At 41.5% G+C, this 16,733-nt stretch overlaps 1 protein-coding gene across 2 annotated transcripts in view; it reads left to right on the forward strand.

Annotated features, from left to right (window-relative positions):
• The first annotated feature begins 6,754 nt into the window (after positions 1–6,754).
• Positions 6,755–16,733, forward strand: part of LOC121621621 (disheveled-associated activator of morphogenesis 1-like) — a 49,002-nt gene continuing 39,023 nt past the window's right edge. For both annotated transcript variants that reach the window (XM_041958128.1, XM_041958130.1), the window contains exon 1: positions 6,755–6,874. The gene's annotated coding sequence lies outside the window, so the exon portion shown is untranslated. The remainder of the gene's footprint in view (positions 6,875–16,733) is intronic.

Consider the following 16,733-nt stretch of genomic DNA (forward strand, 5'->3'; position numbering starts at 1 on the left):
ATCTACTTTTTCTCCAGGCTCCTCTTGACAGGCCTACTTTTTAATGATAATGTACAGAGGTTGCGCAAGCCAGTGATGGTGAAATATGATATGCATTTTGCTGACTAAGGTCCTGCAAAAGTGCCTGAGTTGTTGCCCTATCAAGGGGAAGCCGTCGTACGGTTAGTATTTTCTTTCCCTGAATGTGAGCCAACTATAGCATTTCAATATGGACTCCCTGTATTTACACTCATTGTATATAGACGCTATTTATACTGAAACCTTTATAGTTCTAGTACTTGTCACTAATTTTGTATGTATTTTAAAACACTTGTTGTCTTGTTTTTAACTTTATATTTTTGCACACACTGTGAGAAACAATATTTCCCTCCTATTACTTTTTTTACTTGACTCATCAATTTGTAGTATAAGTGTATCATAATCAACATGCCTTCAAAGAAAAAACTGCTTTGTCGTAACACATGTCAAAAACCAAAGCTTTTACCCTACAGATAAGTCCTAATAGTGTGGATTCTCCATTTTAGAGCTGCTTTATTACACCAGGCAGTTGAAAACATCAAAATGCAAAGTCATGTGGGCTGCTGTGTGTAGGATGTAAACGCTGACAAGAAAAAGGCTATTACCAGAGATGGATTTGTGTTTGATCCTTCTTCCTGCTGATGTGCTTTGGAGGCTTCATGCTATCCTGTGGTCTGCTGAAGGTGTTCCCACTCTCTGACCTCTCTGCCATCCCAATAACACACATTTCAGTTAAGAGCCTGTGCAAATACATCATCTGGAATTCAAAGAAATGGGAGACTGAACTTGATTTGGATATTCATGCTAAAAGGAAGATTGGGAAGCTTTGAAATTTCACACCGTCACAATACAAAAATACAGTTAACACAAACAATCTCACTGATGAGTATGTTTTCCATAATTTCAAATGTACAATTTATTTGAGATGTGCAAAGAAACAAATCTTATGAAGCAAACCCATGTGACGCGATCATGCTTCTAAGTCATATTACGCCACTCTGCATCTTTTAGCAGGTATTTTAACTAAAATCTGTGCTCTATAAAAAATGTACACATGACAAATTACATCATGTGTTGTAGATTTAAGCTGTAAACTTGGGAACCTTGAAGACATTACTGTTTACATGTTTAAAGCCAGCTGTGATTGTGCCTGTGCCTGAGGAACCCAACCTAAGCTGTCTGAATGATTACAGACCTGCTGCTTTGACATCTCTTATCATGAAAATATTCCAGTGCCTGGCATGTAACCCACGTCTCCAGTGTTGTCCTAGAGCCTTATCAGTTTGCATGTAGAGCAGCCAGGCCTGTTGATGATGCAGTTTCGTTGTGTCTGCACTCTGTTTTCAACACCAATAGAGGCCTCGGATGAAATGTGGCAGATTCAGGGACAGTATGGTGCAGCTTTAGAGCAGAGGTGGAGAGCATCCTCACCTACGCAGCAACTGTGTGGTTTGGCAGCACATCAGCTGAGGACAGGAAACAGCTGGATCAAGTGTGTGTACGACATCCAGAATTATGGGATGTGATCTCTCATCCCTAGTGGAAATCTATTCAGGTAGATTACAAAAGATGGTCCTTATAGTCCTAACGAACCCCTCTCACCCAACTAACACTCTTTTTGATTTCCTTCTGTCTCACAAAAGACCAAGAAGCATTAAGACCAGAACATCCAGGTTCCAGAATAGCACATATCCTGAAGCTGTCCGCCTCCTTAACACTCCAAACATAGCACTGCAGGCCACTCGGCAGCTTTGATTTGTGCAGGTTTAATGTTGCTGCTAATCTATGGTGTTCCCATGTGTTAGATTTTGATTTCAACCATATTTTATGCTTTTATGATTATTGTATGGGTTGGATATTATCTGTTTTAAACTTTGTTTAATGTACTATGTGCTTTAGGAATGAGGGCTTTTACTATTTTTGTTTTTTGTGTTTTTATTTTCTCACTGAGAGAAATTCCAACCAATCATTTCAAGTATTGAATCTTGAATCTTACCTAAAATAACTCTCATCTTAAAAAAAGAGGTGACTGAAAAAGTTCTGACCAACTTCAGCACCACTGTATATTTGCATGGTGATGTTATCTTCAGTATCCCCTGTTTTATGGTTGAACACAGCCTCCATCGACTGTACCCATCTTAAACCTTGCCCCACATGTAAGTATGAAATTGGCGCCTTATAAAATCCCTTTAGGTCGAGCAAGACAATCCATGCCTCATAGAAGACAGAGGCTTGGACTTAAAGTCACACATCTGCAATTATGTGTTTAAATGTGATGACTGCGTTGAGTCTAAAAACTATTTATCTCCTTCCTACATGTCTCTCCATCATGGTGCACAGAGCAGCAGTGATCAGGGCCCCTCGGCTCTGACCAGCATTAAGGCCCGTCTCGATGAGTTCATGATGCCAGCTTGCTTTAAATGCAACGATGACATGGGTGGACTGTGGAAGCTCGAGACAAGTCACCACTCCAGGATCAGTGCTGATGGCCCTTTTTTGTTTATGCCCCCAACCTTTTCAAGTGAAACTAGAACAGAAACATTAAGGCCTTGACCACACTGGATCCCTGTACAGAAACCCATTCTCTGCATTAAAGCCATCCTAAGCATTAGGAGCAGTGGGCAGTGGGCCAACTCCAGTCCTGAGACAGGGCCTTGGTCAAGAAAATGGTGGGGGAAACCAGAGCACTCGAAGGGAACCCACAGAAAGGCCATGCCCCAGTTGGAAATCAGGAACCGTGTTTCTATTCAGTGGAACAAAAGAAAAATCAGTTATTGCAGGTTTTAATGTTGGCAGAACAAATAACACACTTGCATTTGAACTATTCCTTGAGCCTTATCAAGAGTGAAATTTAGATGTGTCTACTGAGGATGGCGCCAGAGGAAAGCTTAATAACCAGAGCATGAAATGGTCCAGCATTAAACCTCTCAGTAAATTTCAACATGATCTGTTCTGTATATTCTGACATATTGTTTTGGTGTGAAGCACTTTAGCCCTCTCAAACTTTTTCTCACAGGCACCTCTTCAGAAGCTGGAAAAGTTCCCACACCCCACCTAACAATTTTTAGCATTCTTTAACAATGATAGGGGAAGGAACTGATAAAAAAGGATCCAAGTTGAAAAAAAAAAAAAAAATCAGCAACTATGCTGATGAGTCAGAAGTTAAATGAGAGGATCCCATCAGTTCATGTGACTTGTGTTTCAATGCTCTTGCTTCATTTGCAATAATAAGGGAGTCTGAATCTCAGATGGGCAGGGTCTATAGGCTTCACCTGAACACAACATGAGATGATACCAGCTGGCAGGTCATCATTCACACAGGATTCACCTTAAAAATCCTGCAAACAGAACACTAGTAGGAATACTGTGAAGGAGAAACACACACACACACACACACACACACACACACACACACACACACACACACACACAGGACAGGGTGGAAGCCAATGTTGTCTCTCCTCCGCTCAGAAAAGAAGTTGGAAGACCTGGTCAGTGAAAAGGACCAGACTGTTGAACAAGAGCAGTTTGTGGAACCAGCAGCCTACAAACAAGACGAGAGGGAGGAAGCCCAATCTGTTGAGAGAACAGCCTGCCAGCCAGACATACAGGAAGCACCTCAGCTGGTAAACCCTTGGAAGAGAGAGTAACTGAAAAAGCACAGGCAGCAGGAACAGAAGAACAGGGTTTGGGTCCAGGAAAAAGAGGATGCTGTTCAGCACCTCAGAGGAGACCTGAGGAGCCCCAGCTTCTCACAGCTTCTCACAACACCCGTGGAGCCCTGGCCACCAGCATCACCTGAAGCAGCGCTAGATGCAACATCTGGAGCTTGGCCCAACAAATAGAGGAAACCTTTGCTGTGAATGCTGCACTGGCCCAAGTGGAGAAGGACCTGGAAAATAAGATGTGCCAGCAGGTGGAGAGCAGGTCCTGTCTTTTGGCCGAGCAGATGCAACCTCCAGGGTGGAGGCAGCACTGAAGCAGAGACAGGAGGACCTGGATAATGAGACACCAGTGGCAGGATGAAAGTCTTCTCTATTGGAATCAATGCACCCATCCAGAAGACCTTTGAGGAGAAGGAGGAAGTGAGAGCAAACCGCAGTGCTGGGTTGATGGAGAGACGAAAGAATCTGAAGAATCAGATGGAGGACGTCCAGAAAAAGCCAAAGAAGAGATCTCCAGATCTTAAAAAAGAACCGCTGATCTCTGACGTCCTGTGCCACACCCATTCAACCTGTACCCACAACCCTGTCACCCCTCCTCCCCCAATGCCCACCCACCCCACCCCTAACCCTAACTCAGTTTTCCAACAAGCTTACAGCACAAATGAATAACTCATCATGCCAGATGTTTCATTTTTTATTTGATCAACACCAGCTGCAAAGAAGCCTTCAAAGTTTTTCTTCAAAGTGTGAATGAAACATATGACGGTCAGTGCAAATACCTCACACCTTGAGCAGTGACTTAGAACTGCGGTTTGACTGTTGATCAATTAGATCGAATAGAGTCTTTTCTGTGGCTTCGGGAGATTGTTTCATTCCTTTACTGAATTAATTGGGTTTTTTTTTGTAAAAATATCAAAAATGCTGCCTGAACTGAAGGTGTCACAGTGGTGTGAGGCTATTGAAAAACCAGCATCAATGAAAAAAAGAAGGGAAGCGGAAGAGAGAAATAGGATCATTAAGAAAGATCATGGAGCAACATTTAGATTGTGTAATATGTGCTGCACTTTATTAATACTGAAAAAGCACTTTGACACAGTTGCACTTATAGGGAAATGTGACTGACTGGTTTCAGGAAGAAGAGCTTTTCCCTGTGCTCACAGTTTATGGACATGACATCCACCATATCACAGGAAGCTTTCCATCACAACAGCTACACTGTTGGTTTTGATTTGAGCACTTTGTTTGGACAGTCAGTAGGCAAACAGCACTGAATCAACACCAGATAAATGAAATACTTGGAAAATGGATGTACAGTACAAGAAGACACTGACGAGACAAACTGGAATGATGCTTGTTTAAAAAGCCCCAAAACAGACAATAAATACAAGGTTTGAATTACTGCAATACAAGTGGTTAATGAGAATATACATGACTCCTGTCAAGCTTTAGCATATGTATCCTCATATTCTCTGTACTAAATGATTGGAAGAGAAAAGTACGTTGAATGCTAGATTGTCCTAGATCCAAAAGGATCTGAGCAGTCTGGCTTCATGTCAAATCTCTGCTGCCTTTACCTCCTTGATCCCACTATGTGTAGAATGCAACACTGTCTGCCTTTTGGTGCCACCCAGAAACAGCATCAAAAGGACTCTGTGGAGGACAGAAACACAAGCAGATACATCCCTGGGAATGAGATGAAAGCACTGAGAAAAATACACAGACTGTGTTCACATGGACTGTCTTATTTCACAACAGACAAAAGGTTATACCTCACGTGTCGTGAGGGTTTGGAGGAGCGAGAGCTTTGAGGCCAGGGACGACGTGCTCTGGAGAAGGATTATGAGGAGATTGGGCGTGACTCTTGTGAGGGTGAGGGAGAAGAGGAGGGTGAGGAGTATCAGATAGAAAAAGCAAACTGATCTACGTTCAGACTAAAACAATTGTTCCGACTAATCTTTGTTGTGTTATGCTGTTAGGTTAATAATGAAGTTCATGTGGCATATGAAGCTGTGCGTCATGTTTATTTGTAGAACCTGTTGGTTTCCTGTTTCTTTTGGGTGAAGAATGAAAACCAGCAGTTGTTTGATTAATCCTACAAAAGCTCTGAAATCCAGTCGTAGACATGACCTTGAGAAATACCTGAACACCAGCATTACATACATATTGAAAATCATATTTGAAATGATGATTAATAGTTCAAAAACTCCAGTCAGTATATTTTATCTATGACTTACCTTATTAGATTCCCTGCGTTTTTATTTGCACCATCTTTGGTCACTACACTTGTTTGATCACTAGATGGAGATATTATACCATTTGGGTTATAGCCATGGTTGAGTTTGTTGACCAGTATCGCTCTCAGGACAAGAACAATACTTGTCCCACAGCTTTATAATGGAAAAAAAATGATTTTGGCAATAAAATGCTTCTGTGTATCTAACTGCCTAACTGTAAACAAAACTTCCATAATTCAATAATATTTCTTGATGGTTTACGGTTTGGCATAAGGTTATTATTTGGTCTATAAAATGTCAGAAAAAAAAGTAACAAAAGTCCATTAGAATTTTCCAAAGCTAAATTGACATATTCAACTTGCTTGCTTTGTCCAACCAAAGACGTCCAGTTTACCATCATATACTGGCAGAAACATCACATTTGGGAGTCTGGAATAAGCACATTTTAGTCTTTATTCCTTGAAAAATGATTTAATTGGTTTATTGCTTTGCAAAATGGTTGCCCTTACATTCTCTGTGTCTGTACAAATTAGTTAATCACCTGAAGACACACCTGCATGCATAGGCTTTTCATATAAAGTCTCATGTTGGGAATCCTACAATAAAAGAAACAGACAATGATAAACCATGGCTACTTATTGATTTACAGTTGGAAAGCATGTACAGTCAGCTTTGGATATATGCACTTAAAATATGACCCTGGTATTTCAAATTTTTCTGTGAAGAGCTAGGTTACCTCTACTACAACGTCCATGAAGCACTGGACTAACAAAGGATGGCGCATGCGCATTAGCTACTTGAGTAAAGCGATGACATCACGAGCCAGTCTGTGGATCTTCTCTGTGCCGTCTGGACTCTGTGTGTATGTGTGTGTGTTTTTTTTCTGGCGCTGTACTTTTCTGCTTACCTGGTGAACTTGTGGACAGAGCAAACGAGAGAAATGTCCGTCGGGACGAGGTAAGAACTCTGTCGTTAGAACAAAAGTCTGAAAGCGGCTGAAACAATACCCGCGCGAGTCGCCTCACCGGGCCGTTTGGTTGCGTTGTTGGTGGTGACCTCCATACCGGTGTGGCCAGTCAATGCAGCAGCCATCATTAACGTGAGCCGTGGCGAGTTTATTGAAGCCGTCTTTTGTTGAGTTACCGGAGCCTCCAGACAAGAGCTTCGGCGGCCTGAAGCCGGTCTAGACAGGAGTCAAAAGCCAGGAGTCGGGTGACATTTGCATCTGTTTTGCGAGTAGTTTTTTTGTTTTTTGTTTTTGTCGGCTCTGTGCGGCTGTGAGGTAGTTAGGCTGACCTGTCCACGCAGAGCCAACGGCTGCCACTCAACATGAAACCCTAACGAGGCTAACGGCTGTCCGCACCGGGCACCGCCAGGGTCCCGGAGACTGATCCTACGGAGAAAGTGGGGAAAAAGTTGAAAAGTCATTACATTCACTTTATGTCAAGTCAGTTTTTGTGTCCTTTTGTCTTTACACCGAGGCAGCATTACCTCACAATGCTTGACGGTTTTTAATGTGTATGAATGGATGCGGGTTTAATGTTTGGTTGGCAGGAGTCTGAACTGTAACCTGGGATAATAAGCAATAGGTTGAACAGGTATATGTACTGTACCGAGACCGGTACTCCCTTTTTGAGGTCTATACTAGTATTGCAAAGTTAGTTGGTTAGTTAGATAGATAGATAGATAGATAGATAGATAGATAGATAGATAGATAGATAGATAGATAGATAGATAGATAGATAGATAGATAGATAGATAGATATGGAGACAATGTTTCTTCATTACTTCAAATGTGTCTTTGCCCTTTCTGTTCTGTTTCATTTAACTTATCTGGAAAAACATATTCTGATACCGATATAACTGCAGTAAGCTAATATTGTTCAGTTATATCCAGCCGATTTATCAGTGAAGCTGTAATCTGAAGGCACACAGGTCCACAAATGCTCGATAACCTCCATATTGCCTTCACCGTTTTGATATTAACATTCACACATGCAATGGTTAACAAAAACTTTGCACCTAAAACATGATGTTTTAACTACGTTTTTTTTAAACACAGGGTTGATAATTTCTTCACATGTCCCAATACAATACTGTTCTCATCTTTGATAGATTAATTGAGTTCATGAAGAGCTGATTGGCTCTCATAAAGGGCCCTAACTGCCACATTACTCTTGATTAAAGGACTGGCCTGTGGAGTCGGCCAGACATATGATAACTTCACCTGTTCTGACTTAATATTCACTTGTATCGCTTTGCTGGGAATGATACACTTGTGAAAGCCGTGAAGTTACAGGTCAAGTCAGAGAGCACAACACTGAGATTATCACAGCATAATCATTCCAGTGGTGGGTTTATTCCCAGGTAGACGCTTATCAGGAAAGGCTTGCATTCCCAAGCATTAAAATGCTCTAAATCATTGAGGGGCCTGTATGTGCTTGTAATGGGCTGCTGCCTTGTGAGAAGGCTTACTGCTGTGGTGTGAGCTGCAGACATGTTTTCACTGTAAACATGGGAGAAGCCTTACATGATGTACCATGCTGTTATTTTGTCCACAGTGGTAATGCTCAGACAGGGAGTTGGCTTGTTACAGATCAGCCTGGACAGGCCCTGACATTTGAATTGCGTGTCTTGTTTTTCTGAATAAGTGCACATTGCAGATGATTAGTCTTTCTTATAACTGCATGAATTCCCAAGTGGTTTGTGCTCTAAGCCTTTCTATTAGAGCCTGGCCGATATATATCCGTAGGTCAATATTATTGGCTGATGTTGACTTATCACAGATATTGGCAATAATAATGGCAGATTTTCAATTGATGGTCTGTAATTGGTGGTGGTGTAACTGAAGAATATGTACACCATTGCTTCACATTGTGTCAGACAAATAGCAAAACATATACAGTGCTCCATGGCTTCACTTTGTGCCAAATAACTTCCAGTCTTTTGTCTGTGTAGGCTGCTACAAGCACCTGTATTATAGCAGAACGAATAGACGTGCATCAACATCCAAGCAGTGGTTGGCTTGACCAGGTTTTGGCAAATGACGGCTCACTTGACTGCAGCTATCCTAGCTAGGCTCCTTACATGCCTGCAAATAATTCATTTGAAGAGTTGACTCTGCAGGACTATGTTGTCAGTGTTAACTTGACTGCATCAGTTTTGGACAAAGTTGTGCAGAGGTGTTCATGAGTGTGTGCACAGAGAGGAGGGGCTGTTCACAGACAGGTCTGTCGCCAATGTGTTTTTGAGCGAGAGACAGAGAGAGAATCAATGCGTTCTGCATAGCTCTTGCCAGGTGCTTTGCATATTATTTATTCTGCATTAAGGTTTTAAGGGTGGATCCTCACAAGAGTCCATCTTAGATTTTGAGTGCCTTTATCCAAGTGTTAGCCCCAAGGCGTCACATGTACCTTGACAAGCTTGTTGCTCTGTGTTTGTCTGGATATAAGCTGCTGTTAGGAGCTATGTCAGCTATGTTAGGAGCTGTCATTGCTTCCTGTGCGCAAGCACAGCCTTCGGCAACAGCCGCTACCATCTTGTTTTGTTGGCACTGGTCACTTGTTGACGTTTCTCATCATTCTCCTGTTGTCAGAGGCACGAACAGTCTCGGTTCTGCTGATAAAAAGATAATTTGGCAAAAACTGTCTTCTGTGAAACTGACAGCATTGTTGACGCAGTTTCAGTTGGCACTGGTGAAGAGCTAAAGAACACAGTGGTCAGTTATATCTGTCGGCATTTAAGCTGCTCTGTCTTACATTTCCTCAGTTGTGACCAAAGTCTTTGACAGCAGGCTAATTCTTCCACCATCCACAGACATCAGAATATGTCAGTGAATGGCAATAGAAGACTGCTATAGCTGGCATTGACAACATGGGCAAGTAATTGGTGATAGATAAGATGGTAAGGTGATCTACTGCATTAGTCATCCCTATGAACTCATGGAAATTGGTCAAAGTCTTCTGTTCAGTTCTTGCTCCGCAGAGTAAAGCAATGGCATCAAAGCTGTGAGTCCACAAACAGTGGCAGTGTGTACCTGGTGCTCTTCTGCCTGTCATCACACACAACCGCATCCAAACCTCTCTTGGGGAACTCGGTTAATGAACTAAGTGTTACGTTTCACAGAGGCGGGGGGCAGCCTTCCCCTTCCTTGGCTCTCATTAAGCACTGCAGAGTGAAAGAGTAAACGACAGCCCCAACAACAGGGGGGAGGTATAGACTAATTATTTTTTCAATGGTGGGTGTCATTTAGGAGTGGCTGTAACACAGCTGAGCCCTTAAGACCACCATATGTCAGCATGGTTTGTGGATGTTGTGGTGGCCTTAATGTACAGAGGCAGGTGTTGAACCACAGCCCTGTGATTACTGTTTTCACAGTGAGAATAATGAAAATGTACATCTGTAGAGATGTCAGTTGGCATTTCAGCTTTCTTTTTAGCATCGTTTACATGGAAACTTCTTTTACTACTTCACATGCATTAGACATGTGTTAATCCCTATAATTACTTCAATTATTTAGTCGATGTAGATACTTACTGAAATATGTGTAAATTGTCTGGCACTATCAGTAGAAGAATGGTTATATTACAAGAATGCAGTGATTCCGGTTAGTATACATACCAAAGTGACTTGACTTGGCTTAAAGATTGACTCTTCCTCTATGTGTCACATCTTAAGTCCCGTTCTGTTCTAACCCTTCCACACAAGGGGTTGGATGATATGACAAAAGTGAGAAAATACACATTTGTCTCCTATCAGTAATTTTGAGTTTGTACATGTACTGTGTTATCTGTGTCTTTAAATTTGCTTAGGTATATTAAGCCGTGGTAGGTGTGCAGATGTGCTTTATTGCAAGGTTGGACAAACAGTTTTTCACTGGATCTCCAGGAGACTTCATTACATGTCAATATTACATGTACTGTGACAGAAAATGTAATCACCACACAAACTCCACATGTACGCTCCATCTGTTATTTTTTAGTTTTGATTAACCTGCTCATTCTTCTCTTGATCAATCATTCGGTTGACAGAATGTCAGAAAGAATGAAAATTCCCAGTGCAATTTACTAATCCTTACTGTTGAGAAGCTGAAACCGGAGAATGTTTGCCATTGTTGCTTGAAAAATGAAAGAATTATAAACCTCTAATAATAGCTGCTGATTATTTTTCCATGGATTGACTAATGTTTCACCTCTATTTGATGCACAGTAATAAGGTTAAAGAGGAAAATTTTTTTGTTCTTTGCTATAGGCCAATTTCAGAATGTGATGCCCTTGTGATGCCCCAGAATTGTGTCCTTTCCAGCAGCAAATGCTTCAGGACTGGAGCAACTAGTTTTGAACCAATTCAGTGATGTTTACATCGATGAAGTAACCCAAAAAGTAATTGAATTGTTTTGGGGAAAGGTTCCTCCAGGTCATTATTGCTTCCTGCTGGTGTCAGAGCTTCAAGTTCTCAGATCAGGCTCTCGCTGTGCGATGTGTGGTGGATCCTGTTGGATAAACTGTGGACCAGCAGCACTCCGCTGGCCCACCACAACAATAGGCCTGTATGAGTGTTTGAATGTGCCATTCTTTGTGCGGTGTGCTTCACTTGGGCCAGACAATGGCTTCATTTAGCATCCCTTCTCTGTCGAGGCCTGCTCCGTCACCATGGCACCCCTGCCATGCCACACCCTGCCCCCAGTCTGGCCTGGCTTTGCACTTGTCCTCGCTGTTGGGACAGCTGGGCTTAGGCAGCCATTGATGGCCACACCCAAGACCCAACCTCAAATTTTGAGGATTGTTGCTTTGTGGCCCAGCTGCAGAACCCCTCGGCTTGTTTCAGTTTGCATATCTGAGTATTACATACCAAAGGCTTATCCCCTAACCTTGAACTTGATGGAGACCTGCTAAACATCATTTACTGGAGAGGAAAGCAAAAACAAACAAACAAAAAAGCCTGGAAAAAGGACAATCTCTGCGAATGTTACAAAAAGTTAGTTCACATTTTGTGAAATGAAACACGAACCTTCAGGGACAAAGAACAAAGTTGCTGTTTCTCAAGGAAAAGCAATCATATTTGGTGTGATTTAAGAGTTCATCTAATTTGCTCACAAGATGAGATACGTTAGGATGAATGTGGCTTACCACCTCGACTAAACAGTTTTTCTGAGGGAAAACCTAAGCGATAGCTCTTGATTTGACAAATTTTCTGTTGCAACAGATATAATTTTGGACTAAAACACATAAAGTATATTGCATGAACTCTGCTTACTGCCTTGTTCATTAAAAGTAATGCTAAGACCTTGCATTAAAGTACATTCTTTCTATTCTTGCCCTTTGATTCAATTTTTGAAGTGTGGAGAAAATAGTATTTTTATTTGTATAAAGGACCTTTTGAAAACTCCATGTCTTCAGTAGAAGCACAACAGTATATCCTAAACATTTATATTGAGATGAGTTTAGATACCCACCCAATGGTTGCACACTGCTTGTTCCCTCCCAAGACCCCTGACTCTTGACCCTCCTGATTGTTCAGAGGTGAAAGAGCAGTGCACCCTGTTTCAAGCTCAACCGCTCAGTGGTGGCAGATTTTTAATTAACAGGCTTTAGGTTGACGGTCTTCAGACCTTTTGGTGAGTAATGGATCCTTCCCGGCAAGTCAGTCACTCTTTGCCCAATTTTTATTAGTAATAAAAATGCATCACAGCTACTACATGATGACGTGAACTGGGTCTGGAACAAAACGGATGGGAACACTCACAATCGCTGCAGATGTGATCTGAAGAGCCTGATGTCACTGTCAAGAGTTTAGTGTAAATCCTAACATACTTGCAGAAGTTGGCACATTGGCCTCTGTCCACTGAAAACAGTGTAATTATTAGGTGTGTTGGGCTTTTCTAAAGTCCTGCCCAGTCACTGGTGTTGCAGCACAGAGTCATCTCCACAGAGCATGCTCCCTCCAGAGAAACAAGCCTTGATCTGCAGTCTTATGGTTCTATAACTAGAACTGGGTGACCTATGAAATTATATTTTAGGACGATCTGAACTTGTTGCAGTTGTACCTTTGAGAGCACAGCACAAGCTGTGCTACTTTTGGTGCCTGCTGAGATCGTTCCGTTTATGAAACAAATTGATCTATAAGACCATTTTAAAGCATATTATGATATTTCTAATGGGTGGTAAGTAACCTAACCCCAGAGTTATTAAAATGTTAGCTTTAAATGTGAGGTTGTGGTAATATGATCATTCAAGATCACTCTCATCCACACGTACAGGTGTTTTTTTTGGCTGTGAGATAAGCAGGACATCAACAGAACTTGCTTTTTATCTTATTTCTTTATGTTACCAGTTTTATCTTGTACCTAGTACAAGAGTAAATATATCCCAAGAAAAGTGGTTTCCATTTTGAAATACATAAAACCACATTGCAGAATATGGGATATCAGAGAAATCAGTGTTTTTGCACATACTGAGCTGTAAACTGAGAGATTTTCACTCAAAGCTAAAAAGATTTAGTCCTGCATTTGCTCCCAGCTCAACACTGTTGTAAATGCACTATATCAGTTTTGGGAAATAGTCTTTCCTGGTTTAGTGCTTGTTATGTGGAGTGACATAATTGTCTCAGGCTGTTACAGTATGTCACATGACAGATGCTGTTTTTATACTTGGTTGCTCGGTTTTGTTTCTGAGTGAAGTCTTTTAATCACTTAATTTTTTTCAGGCTGTGTAACTTTTTAATTAATAGCCTTGCTTTGCTTTTCCTGCTCAAGAGTGGCATTCAGTTGTAGTTAACAAAGTTAGAAAGTGACTGTTCTCTTGCCAGACTGAGAGAATTGAGGCAAATCTCAGATTATCATGACAATGAGCACCAAAATTAATTACTTGTGTGCCTCCGCCTCAAGATGAGGAAAAAGTGTAGCCATGCTGCGGCTTAAACAAAGGGAGCATGTGGGTCCTGTCCTGTGTGTGCGTGTGGGGGAGTCCCATAACCGAGATGCTGGTTTTGGGAGGATGGGAAGGGGGGTTTTATGGGCAAGTGGGACTCATGTTACAATCCTTGCTCCCCTCTGTTCCCTTTGTCTATGGATCTCATTATCAATGTTAATTCTCCAAAGCAGAGATGCGTGAAATAAGAATTTATATGTGTTTGCAGTTTTGGTAGGTTCATGAGCTCACAATCTTGTTTTTTGTTTTTTTTATTTAATATTGTTTCAGGAGAGGTTCCAGCTGGTTGGATGCCAACATTTTGTCTCATAGCAAATTTTGCGCAGTCATCATCTCAGGCTGCTACTTGTAGTTATGGTAATAACAGCTCAGACACTGAAAGCTAAAGCGTGTTCCACATATCAAAGCCATCCTTATTACGCTCACCAATACACCTCACAGTATACACCAACAGTTAAATGCTGGAGTTTCCTTTATGTCTTGTCTTATCAGGGCATGTTAACAAAGAGGATTAATCACAAAAGATGAAAAAGGTGACTGCAGCAGTATCTGGGAATTTCTGAGGGTGCAGACTCCTTCATCTGATTTGAAGCTTGAATGCTACCAAAATGTAAAGCTTGTTTTGACGCCTGACAAAGCTCAACCACAACCTCACAAATCTTAGCATTCAAGCCTTAATGGTACATATTAATTCTTTAAAATGCTCAGTGGAACATGAACATTTCATTAGAAATGACATGTGCGTTTGCAGAATGTGCCGTGCATCCTGTTTGATTCATTTCCTCGATTGGAGCAGGTCAGATGCCAACATGTTTCCTCCTCAGACACAAACCAAAGCATGTGCAGCAGGCCTTGAAACAGCCGACAGATATCAGATTCAGTAGCAGACTGTGCCAGGGCACGGCATGCTTTATCCTGCTTTTAAAATGCCGCCCCACCCTCCAGAACGCACACTCAAGTTCTGACAAGTTGTCAAGCGAAAGAGCGAAGACTGAAAAAATATGTTTAGGCTATATTTCTTATCTTTCTTTCATTCATGAATTGGTGCAATTTTATCAATTCAGAAGTTCAGGATTAAGATGTTTAGATGTTTCTTTGGACCTGATCATGGATGGAGTTAACTTGCTTTGCAAAGTGCACTGCCTTGATTTGAGATTATCCTTTGCATAATATATGGAAATAAATGCTCGATTTGGTAGATCTCTCTTTCCGTCATTTGTAGACCTCCTAGCTGAGATGTCATTGGTATTTTTCATTGGTATTTTTACCATGGTAATGTAATTTACTGTTAACTGAGTTGGCGCCTCTCAAGCCGGTAATATCAGTCATGCACATTCTTATTGAATTTGTGCTTAAAAAAGCACCTTTGTTTCTTTGTCATTTTTGTTGTGAAGCACATTCATGAAAGCCCAAAGTATTGAATTGCAGCCTTATTATAGACAGAAACTGCTATCTTCATCCTTTCCTCATACACCATATTGACAGGTAGGAAATGTTTTTTGTTTATCTTAATGATAGCCACAGTAGCCACCTTCTTCCCTTCAGGAACAGAAGGTGTCCTGGTTTCCTTGGGCAGGGTTGTAGGCTGCTGCAGCAACGAGCAGGTTCCCACAGTATAACATATCTGTGCAATAACATTACTGTAGAAAAGCCGTCAAAACAGCCAGGCAGTCAGCCGAAACCAGCTGCATCAACAGCTAAATGTTCCTCGGGAGTGATTGTATTACAGCTTTTAGTGGCGACCATTGTCCGCATCCATATTTCTTTCTTCTCTCACCGTTATGTAACATGTTATACTTTAACCAGTGTTAGGATTTTGAAGTGATCCATTAGAAAAACAGGTTAATCTTTCAGTGCTCTAACCATTAAAATAAAGTGTAATCTGGGGTTATTTTGTGTGCTGCTACCCCGCACACAGTGCTGTTTGTGTCCTTTGCACAGTTGATAGCTGAGACGCCACAGGGCAGGGGCTGTCAGGTCAGTCTTCTTAACAGCAGGTGTCCTTGTTAACGTCCCCAAACATCCTTTTTCTGCTGTCTGTGTTTTGGATTCATTTCTCATTGCGCCGCCCAGCTCCTAGTTTTAACTTCCCAGCAGATTTTATACATAGCTTTAATATTTTGTTCTGTCTGATCTGGTCTCAGGTTGTTTTTCTGTGCTGAGATTATGACACACTCTGAGATAAGCAGCTTGTAACTCGGTCATCCAGCCACGCAACATGGCTGTGCACTTCATACAGGCTTGGTCCCACTTTAGGCTTTGCCTCTGTGTCAGTCAGTCAGTCATGCATCCGGCCAGCCATAAGCCAGTCTCACATCCGTGTTGGCAGTCAAAGATCAGGCCGAGACCTCAGACGTTTTCACATGGATTTAGTCTGGTGAACTAATTCTCAGAGCATCCATGTGTGATATTAGCTAATAGCCACACAGTACTTTGAAGCTGTCTTCACCCACTGAACAGACTGCATACTGATTGGATTTGTTGGATTAACTTTACTCTGTTTGATTTGTTTGTCTGTTTATATGATAACTGTAATACTCAGTGACTCCTCTTTCTTATGTCTGTGCTCGAAACATTAACCACTACTTTCTCTGTGCTGTGAGCCTGGCCTACATCTGGAGGGATCAACAAGTTAAGCCACAGCCTTTTAACCCTCAAATTCTGTCAATCTGTTACAAGCACGTTCACTGCAGCTGCAGCCTTTAGCTTCATAATATTTTTGCATCAGTGCTTTCCACTTCTTCGGAAAGATCTTTCATCTTTGTAGCTCTAAATTCTCCAGGTTTTCCTGGAAATCAAGAAGTCTGTTTAGAATTTTAGGGTCAAACAAGTAGATGCAAATTTACAGTTTGGAGAGTATCACACTTGTATATTTTACTAAAATGCTG

This window comes from Chelmon rostratus, chromosome 18, assembly GCF_017976325.1.
Source record: "Chelmon rostratus isolate fCheRos1 chromosome 18, fCheRos1.pri, whole genome shotgun sequence".
NCBI classification, from domain to species: Eukaryota; Metazoa; Chordata; class Actinopteri; order Chaetodontiformes; family Chaetodontidae; genus Chelmon; species Chelmon rostratus.